General features: G+C 34.3%; 1 protein-coding gene across 1 annotated transcript in view; it reads right to left on the bottom strand.

Moving 5' to 3' along the window:
• TENM3 (teneurin transmembrane protein 3) overlaps positions 1 to 24,447 on the bottom strand; it is a 1,292,929-nt gene that overhangs the window by 783,965 nt on the left and 484,517 nt on the right. Inside the window, exon 8 of the mRNA XM_063402168.1 lies at positions 12,796 to 12,961. The gene's annotated coding sequence lies outside the window, so the exon portion shown is untranslated. The remainder of the gene's footprint in view (positions 1 to 12,795; positions 12,962 to 24,447) is intronic.

Raw genomic sequence — 24,447 nt, forward strand, 5'->3', positions numbered from 1 at the left:
ACAAAAACAATGAACAGTGGTGTAAAACAATTTAGTTACTTATATTTAGGTACTGTGGCTTATAGCACAGTGTTCCTAAAAACACTCAAGGAATCTTAAACACATCATAGTCTTGCAATGATTTTATAATTTCCAAAGTGACAGAAAAAGCTGGAACTACTTCACTGATAAGCACAATGTTCTTGTCTTTCTGAATTGAAGGTCAATTCAGATTTTGATAAGTTTGAAATCATAATTTATATATGGATTCTTTAGGTTTCATACTCTAGAATCTTTAACATCACTCAGTATTATTAAGATGTACTTAAGCGGCTTTTTTTTCTTAATTATAAAAAAAAATGGTAATTGTGTCCACATGACTATGGTCAAGCCGTGAACGTGACAATAATGTACTTACTTTGTGTCTCATCTCTCCCTCCCTGCTCTTTATCCAGTAATACAGTGCAAAATCAAAGAAAATCATTCTGTATCTGAAAGCAGCAGCAATATCCAGCTGAGTCAAAAGAAAACTCCATTGGGCTGGCAGGCGGGTGGAGAAAGGTTGCATGTAGGTTGTCTCCACACTGAGTCAAATTTTATTCTGACAGAAAAGAGTTGAAAAACCAAGAGACATTTTATCTTTCTTCTGTTCACCCTGAGAGCCTACAGTTCTCTGCTAAATACATTGCACTCTGTTCTTTGCTATAAATAATAAGAATGCTTTAAAAAAATTAAATTAGGCTAGAAGACCACAAGAGGATAGAAGAAAAAGAATAAATTACAGTATTTGGAAAATTTTGAAAATAACTTGCAAAGTTAAATGTATCTGTGCTTACATTCCTCTTGCCAAGAAAGTAATTTATAAATGAAAATATGGAAAGATGTATAATTGTGTTTTCAGTCATGAAGTAAGTTGCTTTAGTGGAAAGTAGGAGACATTATCTGGTAACTGGGTAAAAGTAGGACAAATGAACACATATAAAAAATGCCATTATTAGACTGTCTTGACAGAGATCTCAAATTATTTCTATTGAAAGTAAATTAATGCATATGGTCACATGAAAGGCACGGATAATTTTACTGTTACTTTGAATGTGCATGTGTCTCCTGAAAGGTAATATCCTAAATCTGTATTGTGAACTGGAACAGATCACTGCTTCAGAAAATCTGGTCTATTAGAAGCATAGAACTGACTTCTTACTATTATTGTAGTAGTCAGCAACTGCCAGTGTTTTTAAAACAAAGTAATTTAACACAAAGGAAAAAGAGAAGTGAAGAAAGAATAATAGATAATTCAAAAATGTCACTTCCCTTTCCTTTGGAAATGGTGACTCAACAGACAAAAAGCCTGCTGCAACACTGGGAAATAAATTTCTCAGGAGACAAGGAGGTATTTCGAAATATGATAGTGATAATTTTATATTTACTATTTATTATTACAAAAATGAAATATAACAGAAGATCAAAAAACTGTTCAAAATCAAAGCAGTCATGTAAATATTCCTACTGAAATTGATGTAAAAGGGTAAATATGAAACAGCGGATTTTCACTGAAGAATTAAACCAATGAATCCTGCAGTGCTTGCAAAGCCTTCAGTGTGTTCCCATCCAGGGAAAAGAAAATGGCTTGATTTCAGAGGTATTATGACCAGTTTTATAATTTCATAAAGATTATGAGATATTTATTGATAGAAAACAAGGGAATCAAAACTAATGGTGTTCGTTCAGTTGAAGCAACAAAACTGCCCAAGACAGTTGAAAATATCCTTTTCTAACTTCTGGAAATGTAAGTTTCAAAGTTTCTGAAAGAATACTTTAGTTTAAACTTTGCCGTTGAAGAGAAGAAAATGACACAAATAAAATTGGGTAATCAATGTTCCAACAAAAGACATTCTAATCTTCTACGTAATTTATTTAAAATTTAAATAAAACAGATAATGAAAATTTGTTCAAAATCAAAAAAGCAGGTTGTGTAATTTCATTACATAAAATGTTTGAGGTTTTTTTCAACAGTAATTTTGTCAGTTATGTAAACAGCTTGAAATGCTCTTAAGCTGTTTTTCCAATATATTTTTTTAACAAATAAAAAAATATATTGGAGAACACATGCTAACCCTTACAGTTTAAATTAATTTCTAATATTAGTTTTTAATCCATAATGGTAAGTAAGTGACAATATTGATTCAGTATCTGGCTATGCATATTCCCAAAGTTGCCATTAAAATTATGAGAAAGCATTGTAAAAAATTGAGGGGGCTTTGCAACACCCATAGCTAAGCTACATCAGCTTTAGCTGTGACATGCTAAAATAGAAAAACATTTAATTAGGTTACCACAAATATGGAAGAAAATCCTCCATGTCCAATCCAACATGAGAGAAAGCACTTTGAATAGAAGCCATGGACTACCCCCGCCCTTGCTGAAACCACACTGCAGAGAACTATACTTCTAATGGTCGCCTTTTACTTGTTTCCTTTGCAGTCACAAATTAGTAAGTAGAAGCAAATAATGGAACAAACAAGAACTGAATATAAGAGATTGATTTACAGCAAAAAACATGCAATAGCTGAGCAACAGGAGAGTGGTTGCCTTGAAGGTGTATGGTATGCCAGTGAGAAATAGCAGCAGCTCAAGTTTCAGCTCAGAGAGACTTTCACAAATGACACTGGCCCACCTGCTGTATGTCATTTTACAGCAATTCCACAAGCATTTGAATACAATGGAATACTCATCATCTTCATGTAAAATGCATGACAAAACTTCCTCTACTTAAATTGCATACCACGAGCAGAAATAAGCTAGGTTGGTTTTTTTTCTAGTTCGTATAAAAATGAAACAGCTAGAAATCCTACACCAAACTTACTTAACGTGGTTTATTTGGTAGGATTTTTGAATATTGGAGGATACAATGGAAACATGGGGAAATTGTATTTCCAAATAAAATAAAATGACAAAAATAAAGACAGTCCAAAGAATGTCTTTTAAGTGCATAATAAAAAATCCCTGTTTTACCTTGTGTTTATCAAGAGCACATTGTATCAAGATACTGGGGGTCTGTAGGACCAAAAAATATTGAAGCTGGGAAAGGAGCATTTCTAAAAGATGAACATAAAAATGAGCCATTGTGATCAGGTTTTACAGAATACAATCTATTAATAAATCTTACAAAGTAGATCAGATGAAAGAAAAGTGGGAACTGTGACTATAGTAAGACTAGTAAGACTTTTGGAAATCATCAAAGAGTGAATCTCTGGCAAATGGTGAAAGCTATAATAAAGAAATTTCTTGTATTCCCACAGATACACACAAGGTACAGATAGGGATTTATGATTCAGGAAAGAGATGTTGAAGAAGGTGCCTTCCCACTGCGGGGTCATGAAGGGGGGAGTACTACTTTACTCAAGAATTATCACTACCTTATGAAAACAACTTGAGAGTAAAGCTCCCAACTTTTTGGGGAAAGAGTATGTATTCCATGAGGAGAACAGAAGAAGCTCTCAATGTTCATTTCCTGTTTCTGTAGAAGCCAAGTCCAGGAACTTCCAGACCACAGATCACAAAACTTTCTGAGCTGTACAGGACACACAAGAGTCACGGAGTCCAACTCTTAAGTGAATGGCTCACACAGGGATTGAACCCACTCCTGTGGTGGTATGAGAACCAGGCTATAAGCAGCTGTCATATCAAACCCCACAACAAAAGGAGAGAAACAGGTGAGGGTGTACAACCCTATGCCCCACAGAGGTACTATTGTCACAAACTATCTGAAAAAAGAGTAGCTGCTCAGTTTTTTACCATTTAAGAAATTTTAAAACATTAGCTTAAGAGAAATAATTAAAAATTGTTAGACTCACAAAAAATAAAATCAATAGTTCCTCCTTTCTATATACATACTATACTACATCTTTAAAGCAGAAAATGATTGCCTTACATGTGGAATTATTATCATATGATTACAAACATGAGGAGGGAAAATCCCTTCAGTTCTGAGGTAGAGAGCTATCAATGCTGAATTTTCTGTTACCCTCTATATTCTATTTTTGCTTCATATTCAAATAATAGTATCGCAAAAATCCACATCTCAGCTGTCTATGAGAAACGGACACTTAATCTTTCTTCAAGACAGCCTTAGATTAATTTGTTCACTTTTGTGTAACATAAAATTTTTGATTTTTTCATACTAGATTTTACTTTGCAGTAAAGACTTAACCATTTTGGTATTTAAAAACAACAGAACATAATCAGATTACTGAGAATTTAGAAGTGATTACCATCCCATACTTTACATGCACTTTTAATAACCATTTGTTATTACTGTTCTGTAATATGGAAATCCATATTATTGTTAATATTGCACAAATTCACAGCTAATCGCATTATAGCACCAAAGGAACAATTATAGTATGTGAATGTGTATAAAGATTAATACACATATCCTAATAAATCTCAGCTGACCCATTAATGTATAATGGGCCCAAAGGAGGCCTCATATCCTAGGTATATAAATGGCACATTTCTTTCTCCCTCCCCTCCTTTCCTCATTTTGTTTTATATGTAGAAACTGCCATAAAAAGGAAAATTAAGCCATACAAAACCACTCAGAAACATCAAGAGGCTAATCAAAAGCACAAACCACTTTCTTTTCTTATTATACTACAAGAATCACGCTAATATTTGACATGCATATACAATGAGGTGTGGTTTTTTTCCTCATCGTTTTGAAAATAAAGCTTCTGAAGTAGTGGTCAGGAATCTATCCCACATGCACTCTGCAGTGAATAGCTATTACAAGAGGGTTAAGGGAGGAACTTACAGTTTTAATTGTAAATTATAATGGCCTGTTCTTGGTTAAGGGGTGATACTTCCAACTGTTTCAATTAAATCTCTTGTAGTTTAAAATGAAAGAGAAAAAGAGACAAATGATCCTTTTTGTTATGTAAGATATGCCTTACAATATCACTACATAGTGACAACTCCTTGTCCTCCTGTCACATCCCGTCCCTTAGACCCTGCTGCAAAAAAGCAATTTTCTGCCTCAAAAGCACTCTATTTTTTAAGTTTGTCTCTGGGCAATTTTCAGGTCTAGTAGAGCTGCACAACTGTATACAGATGAGAAAGACCCAAAATAGGGCAATTTATTTGATTCCTCCTCTTCAAAACATTTAGCTGAGATTGCATATCCAACAGAGAAACCCCAACAAGAATATTCAGAGATGACCTGCAGTGACACATACCTTTTTTTCAACAAAAAATTTGCATTAAACATCTTCTCCAGACTTCTCGGATGGTCTAGATTTGACTTTTGTTTAATATGACCTTTAACACAAATATTTCCCAGGATATTAGCAGGTAATTTCTTTTTTAAAGGAAACAGTTAGAACTCGTCAGTTAAATAAAACATTTATGGAGTTTTTCAGAGAAAGAATTGTTTTTGGTGAGTGTTTGTACTATTTTTTTAAAACTGGAAAAAATGCGTGCATCTATTGGAATCCAGTTTATCTATTTGAATCCAGTTTCTCTGTTGTTAGAAAGTAAAGAAACACTTGGATGGGAAAATACATCCTCCAGGTGTTCAGCTGCTGGTAACTTAGCATTTACTAATGCCTGAAGCTAGTCTGACCTCAGTATTCCCCTGGTACAGCTCTTCCCCAACGCAGTAAGGGCACTTCTCAACATAGCAAAGGCCTTACCTTTATAGCCACCCACAAGTTGAAAACTACTTTGCCTGCATAGGGGTTTTTAAGGAATTAGGACAGCTTCAAGACTGGGACCTTTGTTTGCTATGAATGTAATATTGACTAATGTGTAGTCTGAGGCAAAAATTTGACAACAGTTTTGAGACTTCACAGCTAGGTGAATTTTCTAATGTGAAAACAAATAAACCATAGGTTCCTCAGTATTCAAAATCATGTCCAAATTTTCTATATGCAGGTTTTATTTTAAAATTTTAAACCAGACTGATAGCTTATTTAGCCCTGAAGACATAAAATAATCTATTTAATTTCTCTACTATTGTCTTTTTAATTGACTGATATGTACATGTAATTTCAGAATTTCATGCTCACATAGAAATCAATTATGTATTAAAGTCACTATTAATACTGACATAAGAAAATAATAAAGCATAAAGTATGTCTACAACCTTATATGATTCAGATTAGACCCCATCAGCCAAAGCGTGAGTTTTCTTTGTTAATATAATAGAGATCTTTAGTATGAATGAATTTTGAATTTTTATGTATCTGGTGTGTGAGTATATTTAAAAATTAACTGAGATGGAAACAGCCATTTTCTTTCTTTTTCTAAGGTATAGAAATAGGTTTGGATTGGAAGGGACCTTAAAGATCATCTTGTTCAAACCTCCCTGCCATGGTCAGGGACACTTCCCACTAGACCAGGTTACTCAGAGCCCAGTCCAACCTCGTCTTGAACACCTCCAGGGATGCAGAGTCTATAACCTTTCTGGGAAACCTGTCCAGTGCCTCTCCACCTCTGAGTAAAGGTTTTCTTCCTAATATCTAATCTAAACCTAATCTCTTTAAGTTTAAAGTCATTAGCCCTTGTTCTATCAGCTGGCCATGAAGACAGATCTGGCTCCTGTTGTGTCTATCTCAATACACCTTTTATACTGGCCCACAGAGTCTGTGTAAGCACACCCAAACTGGAAATAAGAGAAATCTAGCACTACCAGAAGAGAGAATTTGATTGAAAGCAAATCAGATTTCTAGATATGCCTAGATTCACGTTTTAAATTACCGAGGGGGAAAATTTGTTAGCATATGTTGCTGTGGACACATAAGAGAGGGAGACCTTGATGATTTAGTCCTTTATGTCTGTAAGTGCTAATGTTGCCTTAGCACATCTTATATTCAGTTCCTGAGCTCAGACTGAAAAATGCGGTAACGCAGTTGTGTATAGCTAAAAGAGACAGCGATGAATAAAACTGTAAACCATGAAAACCTTGCAAGTATCTGAAGTGGGACACTAAAAAGAAAATATAATTCATTTAAAGTATCTTCATCTCTTGTCTGCTTTAGACTGCTTGAATATTTAACTGTTCAAGAAACTCATTAATGTAGATGTAGCTGGCTGGCAAACCTTCAGTTTGGTTGCTGGTTGCTGTCAGTTGGTCACAGCTCGCTGAGGATTCAAAAGTCCAAGTGCAAACTGATGCTCCATTTTTCTCGCTTTAACAGTAATGCAATGTCAATCAGAAGTTACCAAGAATAAAAGTGACAACTGGTACTAAAAAAACCTGCAACTCCTTGGCCTTAAATTACTCATTTTTGCCTATTAATTGCATTCTATTTGTTACAAATTTTTCTTGTGTTTTGGTATGGATAACTAGCATGTATTCAAAATCAGAATATCAATTACACCAAAGAGTCACAGAAATTACAACACATCAAATCTGACTATTGCCACACCACTTTGATAATGTACACGTAAAATTGCTTTAACTGCCTTACACAGTCAAGTCCAGAATGTCTTTTAATCATAATTTTGTGAAGCAAACAGAAAAACATGAATAGAAAAGTTGTATACATAACAAAAAGATATTGAGTACTGAAGAAAAAAAGCCTTAACTGAATGATTCATGTCCCTGACATGAATCCCTAGATTCATGTGAAAAGAAGTGCACTTTAGGATTTAGAAGATATCTTTCTTTTCCTTATCAGTAAAATTAAAAAAAAAAAAAAAACAACACCCCAAACCCCCAAACTTGAAAAAGTATGTTTGCTTCCAAAGGTTTGTATCTGTAGCATACAAAACCAGATAAAATCTTAACTCCATTTTATGTGAGTTTTAGGTGACCTTCCTTAAGTGAACATTTTCTCTTTTACAAAAAATCAGTCTCTTAAGTTGAAAGATCTCTTTCCAATGACTATTCAGTAAAAAATGCATGAGCAGTCCTTAAAACTGACACTGGGACCATTCCATTCTTCTCTATGGAGACTGTACTAACCATTAGGTTGCAGTTGTGTTAACTCTTCTATTCCCTTTCATTTTTCATTCCCGTTCAACATTAGTGATGAAGAGAGGAGACTTCTTTAAGAATGGTATCTAGACTCTGTGTCTAAATGGAACTTTTTCGGAAGCTTGATTCTTTTATGATCCCCATGATGGGACAGTCAGTGCCTGCCACCAGTGACACACAGACTGACATTGCACAGACAGAATTCTAAAGCTATCAATGGTAACTGAGCTAGAGCTTTAGTTACTAAGATGGGCACACTTAAACCTGTGAATCTTCTCACATTTACTCTACTTCTAGTCAGCTGCAATTCCTACGCTGATAAAGATGCCTCTTGGTCCAAAACTGAGATTTGTGGCACATCCCTTATCCCCACACTTAAGGCATGACTCCTTTTAGCATTTTATGCTGAAACTTGTCACTTAGTTCACAGTACATAATACAGAGGTTGGTGACGTCCAAGTAGCAGATGCTTGAAACCCAAGTGATGTCATCATTCTTTGTGGTATTCATACACAAGTCTCTTATTAACGTCACCATAAAATCATAAAACTCACAATTTCATAAGCACAAACCTTTAGTTAAAAATGTATCTAGTCTGAACTAAAATTAAAATAAGAATCAAACTCTTTTGATGTAAAATAGAAAGCAAAAGGAGAAACAAACAACAGAAAACAAATTCATGGAATATTTTCTTCCCTCCTTTTGCAAAAAGACATCTGAATAACCATAACTTTAACTTTACTGCGTAATTGTAACCAAATGACAGGAATATACGTGTAATGACTTTGACCTGGATGTTTGAATGGCAGATCAGACAGCTACCGAATTACCTGAAAAGTATTAGCCCATGAATTGATTGTGCTTCATAAATGCTGTCACTCAAAGGGCTTTTGGTATCTCTTCAGAGCCCTCTCTTTTACTTCCTTTACACAGGAGTAAACTTAGATTTCTTTTTCTTTCATAGAGAAAATAAAAACGCCATTCAGATTTTAGTTTTCCTTGTACTGAAACAAATCATAAAATCAAAATTATATTTACCTTAGAAAAGGAATAAATCACATTCATGATTTTCATGTGTGCATACGATTTCTTCTCTTTGGTTAGCAATGTGCTATAATTAATTTTTACAACACATCTGAGAAATTGCAGATGTTATTCAAGTTTTTACCAACATTTTTGTGATTTTATATTTATATTTTATGACTCAGAATGATTTATCAATTTCTTTAATCTCTGAACATTTCATGTAAACAATCACTAAAGTCTTTTCAATTCTTATTGGTTAATTAGACTTGCACATGAACATTTGGTACAACCTAGCTAAATAATCACTGTAAAATCTCAAGTAAATCTCATTAATTCTCTTTAACATATCTTATAATTTAAAAACCTTGGACAGGGAGAATCACTTTGTTTTATCTGCTATTTGAACAAACAAAATATCTAAAAAGGAAATAAGAATCACAGTATCGGTCCCAAAAACTTCCTGTTTACCCAAACATTTGTGAAAACTCTTTTTTTTTTTAATTGAGCTGTCTCTTAATCCCAATCTCAGCATGGGGATCCCAGCTATTTCTTGTATCTTTTTAAATGCTTGCATATTTTAGCTGTACCTAAGGCTAAACCTGTAGTCTGTATGCACGTCCTGTCTTCCCTCACTTACCTTTTTAGCTGGGTATTGTCAAGTGTTAAGCAAATCGGAGAAGAAAAGGAAGTCTTAAAGATAATTAAGACCTTTACATTTTCAAGGATGGAGATCTAAATTAATATCCCCAGGGACAGGAATGTGGATAGGAGATGGCTGAGCTACTCAGCATTCAGGGAGCTGCAGACTAAGCACAGTTCTACTGTTTCTCAGGCAAAGAGGGTAATAAGGGCAATAGAGAAATGAGGGTTGCAGTTGAAATTGGTGACCTTAGAGTACAAAGAAAATAAGATTTCCAGAGGGGAGTTGACTTTATTAGTTCTACTTCCTTAAGCATAATTTTCTGCTAGTTGGAAGACTACTCAACTTTTATGTGATCCCAGTTGGATCAGATTCCTAAGAATTTAGATACAAGAAAAAGAACCAACATAACCAAACAAAAATACCCGCCCATATAAATTGAAAGGAAAATGTGCTTTGTTTTTACAGCAAAGTCACTTACTTACAGGAGAGAAACACTATTTAAGAGTAATGACAGTTTATATTTCTGTAAGTTAATGCACTGTACACATTCAACAGGTATTTGAACCTAGTTGCATGGAAGTATCTTCATAAAGGTTCAGAGCTACAGGCTTCAAAGGGGTAAACTTGCCTTTAAAAGTTCTGTGTTAGAACTTACACTAGATTTTTTACTAAACTCCTCATAAACTGCTGAAGTTATAAAAAAACCCTATAAAATAATCACAGGTGGGTTAACCCCCCTCTGACACAATAGGTTAAATGCAAAATGTGTTTAATCCCACTTTCTTTGCATATGTTAATATTTATACAAGATTTAATATATTTATCAATGTATGCCTCTCTTTCTTTTTTTAATTAAGCCCCCTTACCCTTTGTAAAATGTCAAATTTGAACAAAATATCAAATATGTGCGAAATGCAATAGAAACAGCGAATTACTGAATCTAGAACCATCTGGTAGACTGCATTGTAGCACATGGTTGTATGAAAAAGAAAATAAAACAGGAAAATGTAATATTACAAGGCATTAGCATCCTTGTAAACTTTCTAACATGGATGTAGTCAAAAGCAAAAAAGCCACTTTTTTTTTTGATCTAACAGATATGTTATGTACTGAAAAATGGAAATGATTATATTTGATCCTGTCTGGTAACTTCATATCTTCTAAAAAGCTGCTTCACTCTTTTAGTGAGGATAAAGCAGTTGCTGTGGCACCAACAGAACTTATGATCATCCGATTAATTACCTGTTATTAGTATACCAGATGCTCTTGCAAGATTTCAAAAAACGTCATTATAACTTAAAATAATGAGCTGTATGCCTATACTTGGAATCTGTCACAAGAAGAAGAAGAAAAACAGGGTCCTTAGTTGTTGGATGGTGCACAGTTCTGTCCTGTCCATTTTAAAAGAAACTTCATATGCAAAATATCATAGTATGATCAAACAACAAGTTATTCCATAAACCTACTGTAAATCAATAAAACATCCTCTAAAGATATAAAAAATGAGTTCACAGAGAAGTTTAAAATAGAAATACAGTTTAAGAAGGTCGTTCTCAAAAGATGAATGCTCTCATTGCTTCATGTTTTCACTGGTGCGCCACCTTACCATCATACCTGACTGAACTAAATGTTACAGCATGTGGGTTTGAGCACCACAATGCTACTAGACGAAAAGCTGCAGAAAGTCTATTCATACATTTCTTTTTTTGAAACTGTTATTACACTAATCCCATCCAATACTGAAGACCTACTTCAGTTCTAAGAGATTCAAACAAATCCTCAAAACCAATCCTGATACTGATTTACCTGTGTACCTATACTCAAATGCAAAGTCCCAAATTACTAAATAGCCACAACTCCATCATATAGATGATACAGAAACCAAGAAAGAACATTGACAGAGCATACATATTTATGGAATTCTACTAATTTCTTCCCCTCTTCTTCTCTTCATTATGTCCCCTGATTACAAGTAGTCACAGAAATTGGTGACAATTCTAACACAAACCTGAGGAACTTATAAATAGCACCACTGTTCACTCTTTAAGCAGAGAGATAGATATAGTAGCTAAGCCAGCCTTTCCTTTTCCTGAAAATGTTCTATTAATCAAAAAGCATTATTTTATTAGACTGATGCCATAATGTTCTAATTAATATTTCTTTTGAAGATGCTCTGGTCCTTTAAACTGACATACTTCATGTACTCATATGGTTAAGAAAAAAATTTTAACATTTCTTATCATATAGTCATAAATGATATATCACTGTTGTCTGAATAGAAGATAATTGCAATAAATAGTTAATACTGAATGACAGCTAAGTGACTTTTTCGTCCATGTCTTAGTTGTAATATGTGTAACCAATACTTAAATGATTTGTAGTCTTAGATCCTGCACTTATTTACAGCTTCCAAACTCTTCCAAGCAAGGTTAAATATTTTTTGTATCTGTTCCAGTATACTATTATGTTTCATGATACTGTAAATATTCCTGGGCCGTGGGTGACTATTTCACTATCTACACATCTGGTTTTAAGACTGAAAATCTCTTAATCTCAAGCAGGGTAAATCTGCTGTGATAGCCTCAAATGACCTGAAAAGTTTTTTCAGTACTAACTATGTAACTTAGACTTATGGAACTACCAAAGTTACATCATCATCCCTGGACTGCCCTGAAGGTATCAGAATTTCTGCAGTGCTGTGATTTCACTCTAGACATACTTCCCAAACCAGAAAGGTCCCAGAACAAAGCCTCTAATTATCTTCCTTAATTCCTACACTTGGGAAACTTTCATCTTGCCATATTTAGGGTGTTATGATAAATTAAATTTCAGACCTCTTAGCCATGAGAAAGTAACAGGAAGAGAGGAAAAATCTTGTGTACTCTCAGGAAATATTTTTCTCTGTGAAACAGTATTTTGAAAAGCTGGTTCTTATAGTTTGAGTAGTTAGCACATGGTAGTGTTCTATAAATGCTTATACGTCTAGAGAAATAAGTGATGTTAAATAAATTAAGTTACTGTTTAAAGAAATGAAAATACCCCACAAGCAACACCTGCACAAGTGGGGTTTTCTGAAACTGTGAGAAAATAGAAACCCCTCAGGTCAACACAGCTTTTTGAAACAAGCTTCTTCGCACGAAGGAACTGCTTTCCCCATGTGGTCACTCACCAATATTTATGAGGGAAGGTCACTTGGAATGCCACCAGCAGATGAAAAAACAGGAGGAAGGGAGGGGTTTTCTGTCTTCACTGAGCTGGGTGATTCTGCCAAAGTGATAGCCGACATTGACATTACACAAGGGAAAGGTTGGCGTAGTCTCACAGTCCCAGCTCTGCTGCAAAAACAAAACAAAACAAAACCAGAAATAAAAACATATGTGTATGCTTTTCAAATAAGCGTAATGTCAAAACATTAAAAGCCTGGTCTCTGGAATATAAATGACACTTTAATCTTGGCTTTGAAATAGCTATCTCAAATCTACTTTAAAAATAAGATTTAAAAAGACCTCTATGAAATCAAATGTTCTTCCATAAAATTAATCAATCACTTCAATGGTTTAGTGGAAAGAAATGGCCATAAACATCTTATGTGCTCAGCTGGTGGTAGAAGGCAGACAAAAATTATAATTCTGATAAAAATGAGGAAAAGCTGAGATTTGAAGACTGCATGCAGAATACATGGCAGGGAATGACAGGAAATTTTATAGGTGAACATGGCCTACAGAAAACTGAAGGGGAAATTGAAGGATTAATGAAAGGTCTCCATTTATTTTTTTTAATTTATTTCATTTTCTTAGCATCTGTGTGAATTTTTACCTATATGTCTTATACGTCCTAAAAGAAAAAACTGTGATGAATAAATAAACAGCTCTAGAAATCTTCAATAGGGTCCTTTACCTTGCAGGGAATATTATCACTGGCTTTTGATACAATTTCTGCTGCAGGGAAAGACTTTCAAAGCTCAGAATGCTGAAGTATTGCCAGGCACTCAAAGACCCCCTGCTGTGCGCGTCAAACTAAGAAATCTCTCTGAACTTGTCGAATTAAAAGTCATCTCTCTCTCTCTGCAACCCCTGCATGAGCTGGGAAGCTCTGTCCTCATTTTTTTAGGCCTTCCACTATAAACAAATGGAGCCTGAAGCATCTTTATTCTTTTCAGGCACATAATTAAAATTCTTTTAAAAATGTAATTGAAGGCAATGAATTTCAAAAGGAGGTTCTAGTTAACAACGAGGCTAGAACAGTTGCAGTAGGCTGTACTGCTTTACCATTCAATTTTCTTTCAAAGGTAAAAGCAACACAGCTTGTTATGATTCTGGGTGTATTTCCTTTTTACCTTTTTTTTTAAAAAATTGTTTGTACATCAATAGTTTGCACTAAACCTAAACATCTCAGCAGGATTTATGCTTTATGGAATGTCATAAGACTTAATTACAGAAGGAGCAAAGCAAAGTATACTATCAAAATATGAACAAAGCAGAAAGTATTCTTGGTTTTTCAAAACCATTATTTATATATCCCCTAAAAATTAAAGAATATACTTATTGAACTATTTGTATTTTCTTAGCAACCCTCTTTCCTTAAATATTCACAACCATGCATATTTTTAAAAATCTGATAATGCAGAGAGTGGTAGTTTTCTACTAATGGTAGTTTTCTGTGATGATTATTCCTCTAAAACACTGTAACAACTGATTACAATATGTATGTTTGATGTTGCCAGAAAAGGAGCAAGTGCTGATATAATTAATGATTTCAAATGAATATAAAAGGAACAAAAAAAAATCTATCTCCCGGGTTTTGAATCCCAGGGATTATCACACAAAATTAACTTAAAGGAGGTAGGAAACATGACAGTGTTTCAGAAAGTCATCTCTAAGGTGACTTCCTGGAGAGCTTACAATCTAAACCAATTTTTTTTTTAAAATATCTCTTTTAGAGTGACTTTCACTACCTCTCTCTGTTGAAAGCAAAAAGACTCAGTTTTCACCTGTTACCTCCATGCTGTTTTTAAAACTGGTACTTCTGGCTACAAATGAACATATGAAATGTATTTTTTTAGAGGTTTTCCCTAGAGAACCTAGAGATGGGGATGTTTTAAGGAACGTTATTTACAATTCTCGTAGCATTAAAAAAAGCCAAAAAAGGTGTAGCAAGGAAGCATTACTCCCACAACTTCTGGGTAGAACTCTGCCTCTGATGGTTATGATGCCTCTGGGAGACCTGAGACAACACCTTGAGCTAACAAAGCTGCTTTTCATCCTTGAAGTGGGAAGCACAGTATGTGTTCAGCATGGGCCAACAACTGTTCTGACTAGTAGAGAGGTAGGAAATGGACCCAGTCAGCTCAGCTGGAAAAGACAGTGACAAAGCAGATCTAGCAGGAGAAAAGTAGGGCTTTGACTATACCTTCAAGTAACACCTGTTCAAGTCAGATATTATTTCTTGTCCTAGGTTTTTTGGTTTTGTTTTTATGTAAAACCTGGGTGCAGCACAGGGCAGAGCCCATTCCAGAGGTCATGCCGAACAGGCAATACACAGAACAGCAGGCCAAAGTTGAAACACTCACATTCCCACATGCCTTCATTTCACACACTGAACATGTAACATACGACTTTCACAGACTGCACAGAGCCCACCCATTATGCTCCAATCTGGACAAAATTCATAACAAGTAATGAATTCATAACAAGGGCAACAAAGCTGGTAAGAGGCTTGGAACACAAGCCTTATGAGGAACGGCTGAGGGAGCTGGGGTTGTTTAGCCTGGAGAAAAGGAACTCAGGGGTGACCTTATCACTCTTTACAACTTCCTGAAGGGTGGCTGTAATCAGGTGGGGGTCAGTCTCTTTCTCTGGGCAACAACTGACAGAACGAGAGGACACAGTCTCAAGCTATGTCAAGGGAAATATAGGCTGGATATTAGGAAGAAGTTTTTCACAGAGGGAGTAATAAAGTACTGGAATGGCCTGCCTGGGGCGTTTGTGGAGTCACCATCCCCGGATGTGTTTAAAAAAAGACTGGATGTGGCACTTGGTGCCATGGTTTAGTTGAGGTGTTAGGGCATGGGTTGGACTCGATGATCTTGAAGGTCTCTTCCAACCTACTAATTCTGTGACTCTGTGATTCTGTAATGGTCCTATCTTACGTAAGTAACCAGTGAGACACCATACTGGCGTAAGGGCAGCATGGCCAAAGGCTATTCATACAGTCTACTAGTGTATTGTTTACATGGGTGCAGTCTTGTCATTACAAACAATCAAAAAAAATAAGGCAGTCCCTACTATGCCTTGTATCCTTATTACAAAAAAAAAGCAAACTCTTCTTAGCTTTCCCTTCAGAAAACTAGGGAGATTTATGACAGTGTATTTTTCATGTTTAATTGATACAGTATCTTAATTACCATGCAATTAACAGAAAGCATAGGAGTAGTCATCAAGAAAGATGAATGAAAAAAACCCATTAAATTAAAAAGTGTAGGCAAATTAGTATTTTCAAACTTCATTTCTGCTGTAAAATTGAATTAATGAAAGCACCATGAATACAAAAAGGAACTCATCTTCCACCACAATTTGTTCTGTAGAATGTGAAGGACATTGGAGAAAACAACATAAAAAACAAAAACTGCAACAAAGAGACAGTATCTGATATTCAAGAAAAAACCAGTATGATCCAGGATGAATATTTAATCTGTTTGCAGAATGAGTAAAGGCTCCTTTAAGTTCACTGAGCCCTCATTGTAAAGTTTAGGGAAGATCAGTAGCTTTTTCACTGAAAAAAATAACTATTGAGATATGAGTCACATTTATGAACAAAAGTGATCAAAGTGTACTTGGCTGCTAAGAGTGTCTTCAGTTTATTCCACTGCAGAATACATATTACTTGGCTAAAAGGTGTGTGAATATAAGGCACCAGGTCTATCTTCTGTCACTAGGCCTGAAATTCTCATTTTTTATGTTTGACTTCCTTTATTGATTTTTTTCCTGAACAGAAGATGAAATTATTTTTACAACACTTGGGAACACAGATATTTAGACTATTTACAATAGAATATATTTTAAATACAACAAATTCACATTAATTCCATTTTCTCCTCCAAGCTAAAATTATTTAAAAAGCTAAAATTATTGTAAAAAAGTAATTAAAATTATTGTAAAAAAGTAATTAAAATTACTCAAACTTTGTTCCCACTCATACACTGGTAATATGTCAGTGATGTTATACAGATATATAGTACATTCTTACATGTCTTGAAGATTTCAGACACCTTTTCCAGTGGAGAAAAAAGAATTGCTTTTTACATAATTGACAAATAAGAAGTTAATGCAAGTAATTTATTTCTTCAAATGACACTTGTTGCTTATGAACACCTACCACCATATTTATATGCTATAAAACGAATATCTAACTTGGGCAGAAAATTAGGATACCTATAGTAAAGTTCTCCAAGATAAAGTTTTAATCCCCTAGCTCAGTGTTTTGTAGACAAAACGCTGTTGGTAGATGTTGCCTTGGTAATTTGGTACGAGGTAGTACTATTTCAGAAGAAAGAGTAAGTGAATATAAACCAATTACGACTTCAACAAGAAGAGCAAGGCAGAATATTTCAGCTGTTCTCTCTCTTCTCCAAAATAGCCTGATTTCCATATCTGAAGAAAATTTTCCAAACATTGTAAAAAACTATCATGCATCACAATTTAAAGTTTTTGGAGACTGGAATGCTCCTGTCTTGATCAATGTGTCTTGATTCTTTAGATTAATACAGATACGTGACTTTCTAACTGTACCGTTCAATCATACATTCTGTAATTACAAAAAACCAACTCTTTACGATAGATGTAAAACAAAGATTAAAACAGAACAGTGAGGAATTCCTTAGTGAAATTTTCTATCAAATAACAAGCTGCATAGATTTAAATAAAAATATTAAAAATACAAGTATAATTTTATAAACAGGTTCAATCTCCCACATCAATGCTGATTTTAGTATTCTTTATGAGGTAAAAATTACAAAAAAAATTCGAGTATTTTACTTTGTTTTGACTATCCCTCTTGGATGTGGGCAACATGATGGCCTCCACAAAAATCTTAAACATTGGAAATTATCTGAAGTACTTGAAAACTGAGATTAGCATTTATATGCATGATATATTAGTAGATGTTAATGAGGAGAACAGATAATCAACAAAATAGATTCTAGGTTAATTACTATGCACCTAATCCAGCTACTAGGTTCAAGGTCTTACAAATAAGTTTAGAGTAAGAAAGGGAAAAGTTACTTCATTTCTGACAATTCTATTTGTATTTAAAATTGCAGTATTGAAAGCAACTATTAATGATATGAAGGAAAACTGAGTGAAATCTTTCTGATGATTTTATAGAGGACCTACTAAGCAAACATTTCTTCAGGAGGTGCAAATATAGAGTACAGAAAGTCTGGTGGTCTTGTTGCAAGAGCAAAGACAAAACTGATAACACTTTGCAGAAAAACCTAAGTCTGTGTCAATATAACTCATTCGTATCATATCTTGATGTATTTAATGCTTTCTTTGAGTTTACATTCTCTTATGAATAATTCATCCCTATCAGTTGTGTAGGAGCCCTGTGAGCCTTAATTCCTGCTGCTGTACTGTACCTAACAGTTTGAGAATGGGGTAAGAACGGACCCACTTCATTTTACCTGCAGAATTCCCAATTCTTTGAAAAAGGCCTTATTAACACTGTTATAAGTCTGAGTCATACGTAGCTGAAATTCAATCCATTTCTCTAAATGTTCTTTGAATGTTAAAAATCAATTGTAAAAGATTCCTGCACATTGAATCTCTACACTGCTATTCATTCTCATATTCACAATACTCATATTCACAAAAGCAAAATGGGAAAGCAACTTACAGAAAGAATATACAAACAAAAAATTATATTTTTGTATTTTTTCTCCTTAAAATATATTAATAAGCAGTGCTGTCCTTTAAGTATATTCACGATTGCAGTATGTTTTCCTCTGGATATATTCCATTGTGCATTCAAATTTGGAAGTTCTTTGAAACAAATTACTGTGGCAGCTTTACCTTTATACATTTCAGAGCAAGCCACTGATGGCACAGTGTATCTGTCAAACTCAGTGCTAAAGAACAGAACAGGAAACTGACACTGTTATGACAGGCAAACACTTCTTATCAGCAAGAACTTTCTGTTTATTATTGCACACTCTTAGAATTCCTTGTTACATGCTCACATAAATAGGACCACAATAAAAATTTTGCATTCTGAAATACCTTTCCAGAGAGAATTAAGACTGGAGAAAACTATGGAGAAAATGGAACACCTTTTAAAATTATCACATCACATACTGCAATGGTAATATTTTTATTGAAAATACATTAGCATAAAGAATTAATATATGTGCTAAATTAAAGTATGCAATATTTTACATTTGAATTCAGAAATACCTGAATTTCTTGAGTAGCAATCAATAAATAAAGAGGATAACCCATACAGTGCTTTCAGTGATTTTTTTTTAAAGCATTTGGTTGTAAATTCAAATTTTATGTAAGTTAGATCTTAGTTCCTAAACCCCAGCATTTTCACATATCACCTGGAGCTACTACACTATAACTATTCTAATTTCTTGAAATCCAACTGTCATTAATTTAACAAATCACCGATGTTTAGAAACTTCTTCACAAAATCATTTAAGTCCCAGAGAACCAACAAAGAATAAAATTCATAGGTTCTAATCTTGAAGTTGCTGTACAATGTGTTTAAACATATGCTTTGCTTTAAGGACTGGATGTTTAATGCATTAGATCTTATAAACTCACCAACTAGATGCACAGGACATATTTATAATGTTAGAGCCTGTAAAATTTGGCTTAACAGTTATTTCTTGTACCGCTTAGGCTATCTCTTTTAGTCTAAATGCAAAATGTTAATATTTGAGTGAAAGATAATTTTTAAAAATCAATTTTAAATTGTACCCAAGGAATAAACATAAAGCTAAACTGTTGTATCTGCTCTCAAAAATGCAGCAAGCTCATTATGTTGTTTAGGGGCTTAGGTGACAGAACAGATTTTAATGTAAATGGACTGCTTAGTCACTGCTTAGTCACTAAGTACATAAGACTGGCTGCAGTAAGAGAGGATTAGTAACAAACACAAGTTGAAACCAATCACAGATTGTGGTAAACACATTTTATTTTTTGAGTATTTCCACAAAATAACTTGCTCGGGTTTACATATGGTAGAGATGCTCACTGGCATTATTTTGGCATTTATTTTGTTTTCATTTCAGTTTGCCACTTTGTTTTAGGTATGCATATGCTTGGTTTTATGGCAGCATATAATTTATTGACACATTATAACTCCAATATACTTGTCATAACTTCATGTTATGTTGTATGCGATAATTAGAAACAAACATCCACAGAGTGAGGTTTTAGTCAAAACTTTCTTGTAAGGGTTGGAAAGAGCTCTGTGAGTCATGCTGAATGGATCTATAGGACTCTGTGCATTGCACAGGTAGCAGCATGTGGGATTAGCCTTGAGCCTCAGCTCACCCATTTGCCCCACATCATGTGGTCGGCATCTCGTTCTTTTTCAAAATCCACTCCTTCACACAATCTTTCATTCTAGAAAGTGTACAAAACCTGAAATATTTTTCTAAATAAAGCATATTAAATCTAAGTACCACATTATTAAAAACTAGAGTACATTTTTTGTTTATTTTTGTTTTTGTAATGTCAACAGATGTGGTAGGGATCATGAAACAGAACCATTGAAGCCCCTTGTTTTATAGAGTAATTCAGTGGTACGTACCTCCATAACAGTAATACATTAAGAAACCTACTATAATTTTATTTATGGTTTTGTGATGAAATGATGAAAGAAACAAGACTTCTGCAAATGTTGAAGGAAAAGAGATTAAAGGACATGGTAAAAGGAAAAAAAAAAAAAACATACCAAAAGGAGATTTTCATGTTTGCCATTTGTGATTTTCTGTGATGGCAATCTGACAGATTCTAAGTGAGCTAAATAGTTTTATTTTTAAACCGGAAATGTGACAGATTTGATATTAGCTTCAGAAAAGTTAAGCTGAAGATAGGAGTGCAGAGAAGAATTATGACATAGAGAAGAATCTGGACAGAGTCTGAAAAAAGATGTCTAGTAGACCTCTTTAAATGAGGTGAACCTTCTGTAAAACCTTAATTAGTCAGGTAAAATAGAGTGTATCAGCGTAAGTCGCTCACACAACTTTATTTTCAACAGTTTATTTTCGACATGAAAGTGCTTACAGGAAGTGCTTTATGAGTTAGTCAATTACATTAACACAACATATTTAAATGAAATCGAATGCAAAAATGCAAAATTTTGAGTCATGCATATATGAACTAAACAATCAGAATATATGCATTAAGTATTGTGTTTATGAACTGAAAAGGCTGAAAATATTTATTCTGTTTAGCCTTCTCGAATGCAATCTGAGAAGGAATAAAATCACTATCCATAGTGGTAAACAAAAGCTAAGGAAGAAACTAAGTTCAAGATGTGAGAATAAATGTATATAACTAGCAAGAAATAGCACAGGTGAAAATTCAGAGGAAATGCTCTAACCACCCAAACTGAGCTATTCTGGAATATTAATGCATTCCTCAACAGTGGAAACTAATCCTGACCATTGAGGTCCACTTATAGAATATCATTTCCTGAGATAGAATAAGCTTTCTTAAGACAGAAGAAGACAGGAGAGAAAAAAAAAAAAAAAAGAGGAAAAAAAAAATATATATATATTAAAGACACTTTAAAAAGACTTATTTTCAAAGGCACCACATATGTTTTTTAGCTATGATTTCTATTTACAATATTAAGCATCACAGATGCTTCTACATTAGGTTTCAGTCCCTTCAAGAGGTTGATTTAGACTGAGATATCAACTATTATTTTTGTGAGTATTACACTGTGCTCTTTATAGCTATCAACATGTTTCTTTTAATATTGTATTTCTTCACTCAGCTCTCTTATTTTCCTTACAACTTCCTGAAGTTTATCTAGATCGTATTTTTTTTTTGTGCTTCATGAAGCTCACTGTGTAAGGGGTGGTGTGGTACATTTTATGCCAAGAGCAGAAAAACAGACAATGTAATTTTACAGTTTCTTCTTTATTTTAGGGAGCAAATACTTTGCACTAGCAGGTTACCTTATTTTTTCGGCTTCATAAACCATGGTAGGGCTATTAGGATAAAATGACATTAAATAGGAGAGACTAGCACCCAAAAAGAATTGCTATAGACTTCCATATTTTCTAATTTTAATTTACCTAAGCAACTATGGCAACCTAAGATTTCGTACAATATAAAGGTAAGCAAACTTTTCTAGTAATTAATCTCTATGAACTAGAAAAATCTGAAATATTTTACTTATTCCAAAATGACAGTGTTAAACTATTGTCAAACTACTGTTCGCTCATTTTCCCTCTTCATCTCATCATACTAAACCTTTAAATCCACACAAAGTTAGAAAAATTCTTCCTTATTCTGAACTACTGGAATCATTGCTTATGATTAGAGATATCTACTATTCTAGTCTGTTTCCTCAGTTCTTATTATAAGATCTGGAATTGAAATTCCAGGTTTTCTTAACAGTAGTAACTTAAAAACAAATTTACAGTCTCAATAGACTGCTTGGTCTTTTTCAGCAGAAATGACTTCTCTCTCCAATTTATACTCTTGATGAGTGCAGTTGTTTGGAAAGCAGCACTCTCCCACAGCCATAATTCCCACTTCATTATTCCACTTAACAAAATTACTTTAGACTCAGGACTTGGCCTTTGTGTATTCCAGTATACAGCAATATATCTGTGATTTAGTATCAGTTGGCCTGATATTTCACTTTACAATATTACTTTGCTGCTTGTCAAAAAGAATATGTGCTTAAGTGTATTTTACCAAAACAAAAAAAAACCAAGGAATATAAAAACATGACCAGATGTGTCTGAAAATCTTATGAAAATGGAAGGCAATAGTGCGTCTAACTGTCAAAGTCACCTCATCACAGCATTAGAAGCTCAGAACTGTTAAGGCTGGAAAAGACCTTTATGATGATGAGGTCCAACCCTCAGCCTAGAAACACCATCACCACCTTCACCATCAAACCATGTGCTCATGTGCTGTATCCACAGTTTTTTTGAACACTTCCAGGGATGATGACTCCAACGCTTCCCTGGGCAGTCTGTCCCAATGCTTTACAACTCTTCCTGTGAAAAAATTATCCTAGTACCCAATTCATCTTCCCTGGTGCAACTTGAGGGCATTTTTTCTCATCCTGTCACCTGTAACCAGGGAGAAGTCACGGACTTCCACCACACTACAACCTCACTTCAGGCAGTCATAGAGAGTGATTCCCTGAGCCTCCTTTTCTCCAGGTTAAACACAATCTAGAACACCTGGCCTTATTGAATCTCACACAATTGACCTTGGCCCATTGATCCAGCCTGTCCAAATCCCTTTGTAGAGTGCTTCTACCATCCAGCAGATCAACATTCCAAACCAACTTAGTGTCGTCTGTGAAGAGGAAGAACTGCTGCCTTAGTTAAACATTCTCATTCAGCACAGCAACATTCATGGAAGGGGTCAATTCATGTAAAAATTTACTGTAAAATTTCAACTTTTGAACCCCCCCAAAACCCCAAGTTACTAAATTTTAGTAACTAAACATTACTCATCTGCTTTTCTTTTAACAAGCACATATTTGAATATTAGTATCTCATTATTAAACTAAGTATAAAGAGTATTTTAAAGTAGTCTGTGCTGGTTAAAATTTTCTTTCATGAATTAAAGACAGTAGAAAGATGGTGTCAGGATGGAACACTAGGGATTATTAGAAGAATTTGATTTTGACACAGAATGTTATATTTTTCCAGCACCCTGGATGCTGCTTATATCCAGAAATCCGAGAACAGTGGTAGTTTTGCATGAACTCTATCAAGATTTTATGCATTTATTTATTTAACCAATAGAAGTATCAGAGAACCTAGTTCAAGTATTACATCCGTTGAATGTCACAATACAGGAAATGAAAAAGTACATAGACCATTTTATGCTACAACTCTAACATTCTAGTGGGTTTTTTTTTTATTGTTTCTTGCATTCCAGCTGTTACATATCTTATATTCCTGCCTCCTTTTTCACAGTTGGTGTTGAAATATTTTTCTGTGCAGTGCTGCAGAGAGAAAGTTCTCCATAAACCAGTAAAAACTGGTTTTTATGAAGAAAGAAAGAAAATTGGAGACTGTCAGATAGTCACATATGTCAGTAAACTGCAAAATATATCTAATCACTACAATTCTGATTTTGAAAGTAGAAAAGTTCCATGTACAAACTGAGCCATGCATCTATGTTTGCAGTGTTTCCTTTTGCTAGAGTTTTAGAATAAGATAAGTACTTTGGAGAAAAAAAAAACTCTATGATGTGTGTGCATATCATTGAAGTATTTCAGGTCAGAAAATGAAGAGCTGACTCCAACTTTCATGAAAACTAGCATTTTTAAGACTGTTTTACAGAATCGTATACTGTATCTGTACCTAAAGAATTAAGGCCCAAAACATTGTAGTGTTTCAATCTGTCTCATTTATACTTTAATTTTGGCTTTTCCTCACAGCTTGACTATACATCACAGCCCTCAACCAAGGAAGAAATTGGCACAGAGAATTATTTCAACCTAATGACTAGGTTATACAAGAGCAAGGCAGTGTTAAGAACAAATTAGAGAACAAAATGCTGAAAATACAGAAAGGTCCCTATGATTTATATGATTTATTACACAGAGA

The sequence above is a fragment of the Prinia subflava genome, chromosome 7, assembly GCF_021018805.1.
Source record: "Prinia subflava isolate CZ2003 ecotype Zambia chromosome 7, Cam_Psub_1.2, whole genome shotgun sequence".
Taxonomy (NCBI): domain Eukaryota; kingdom Metazoa; phylum Chordata; class Aves; order Passeriformes; family Cisticolidae; genus Prinia; species Prinia subflava.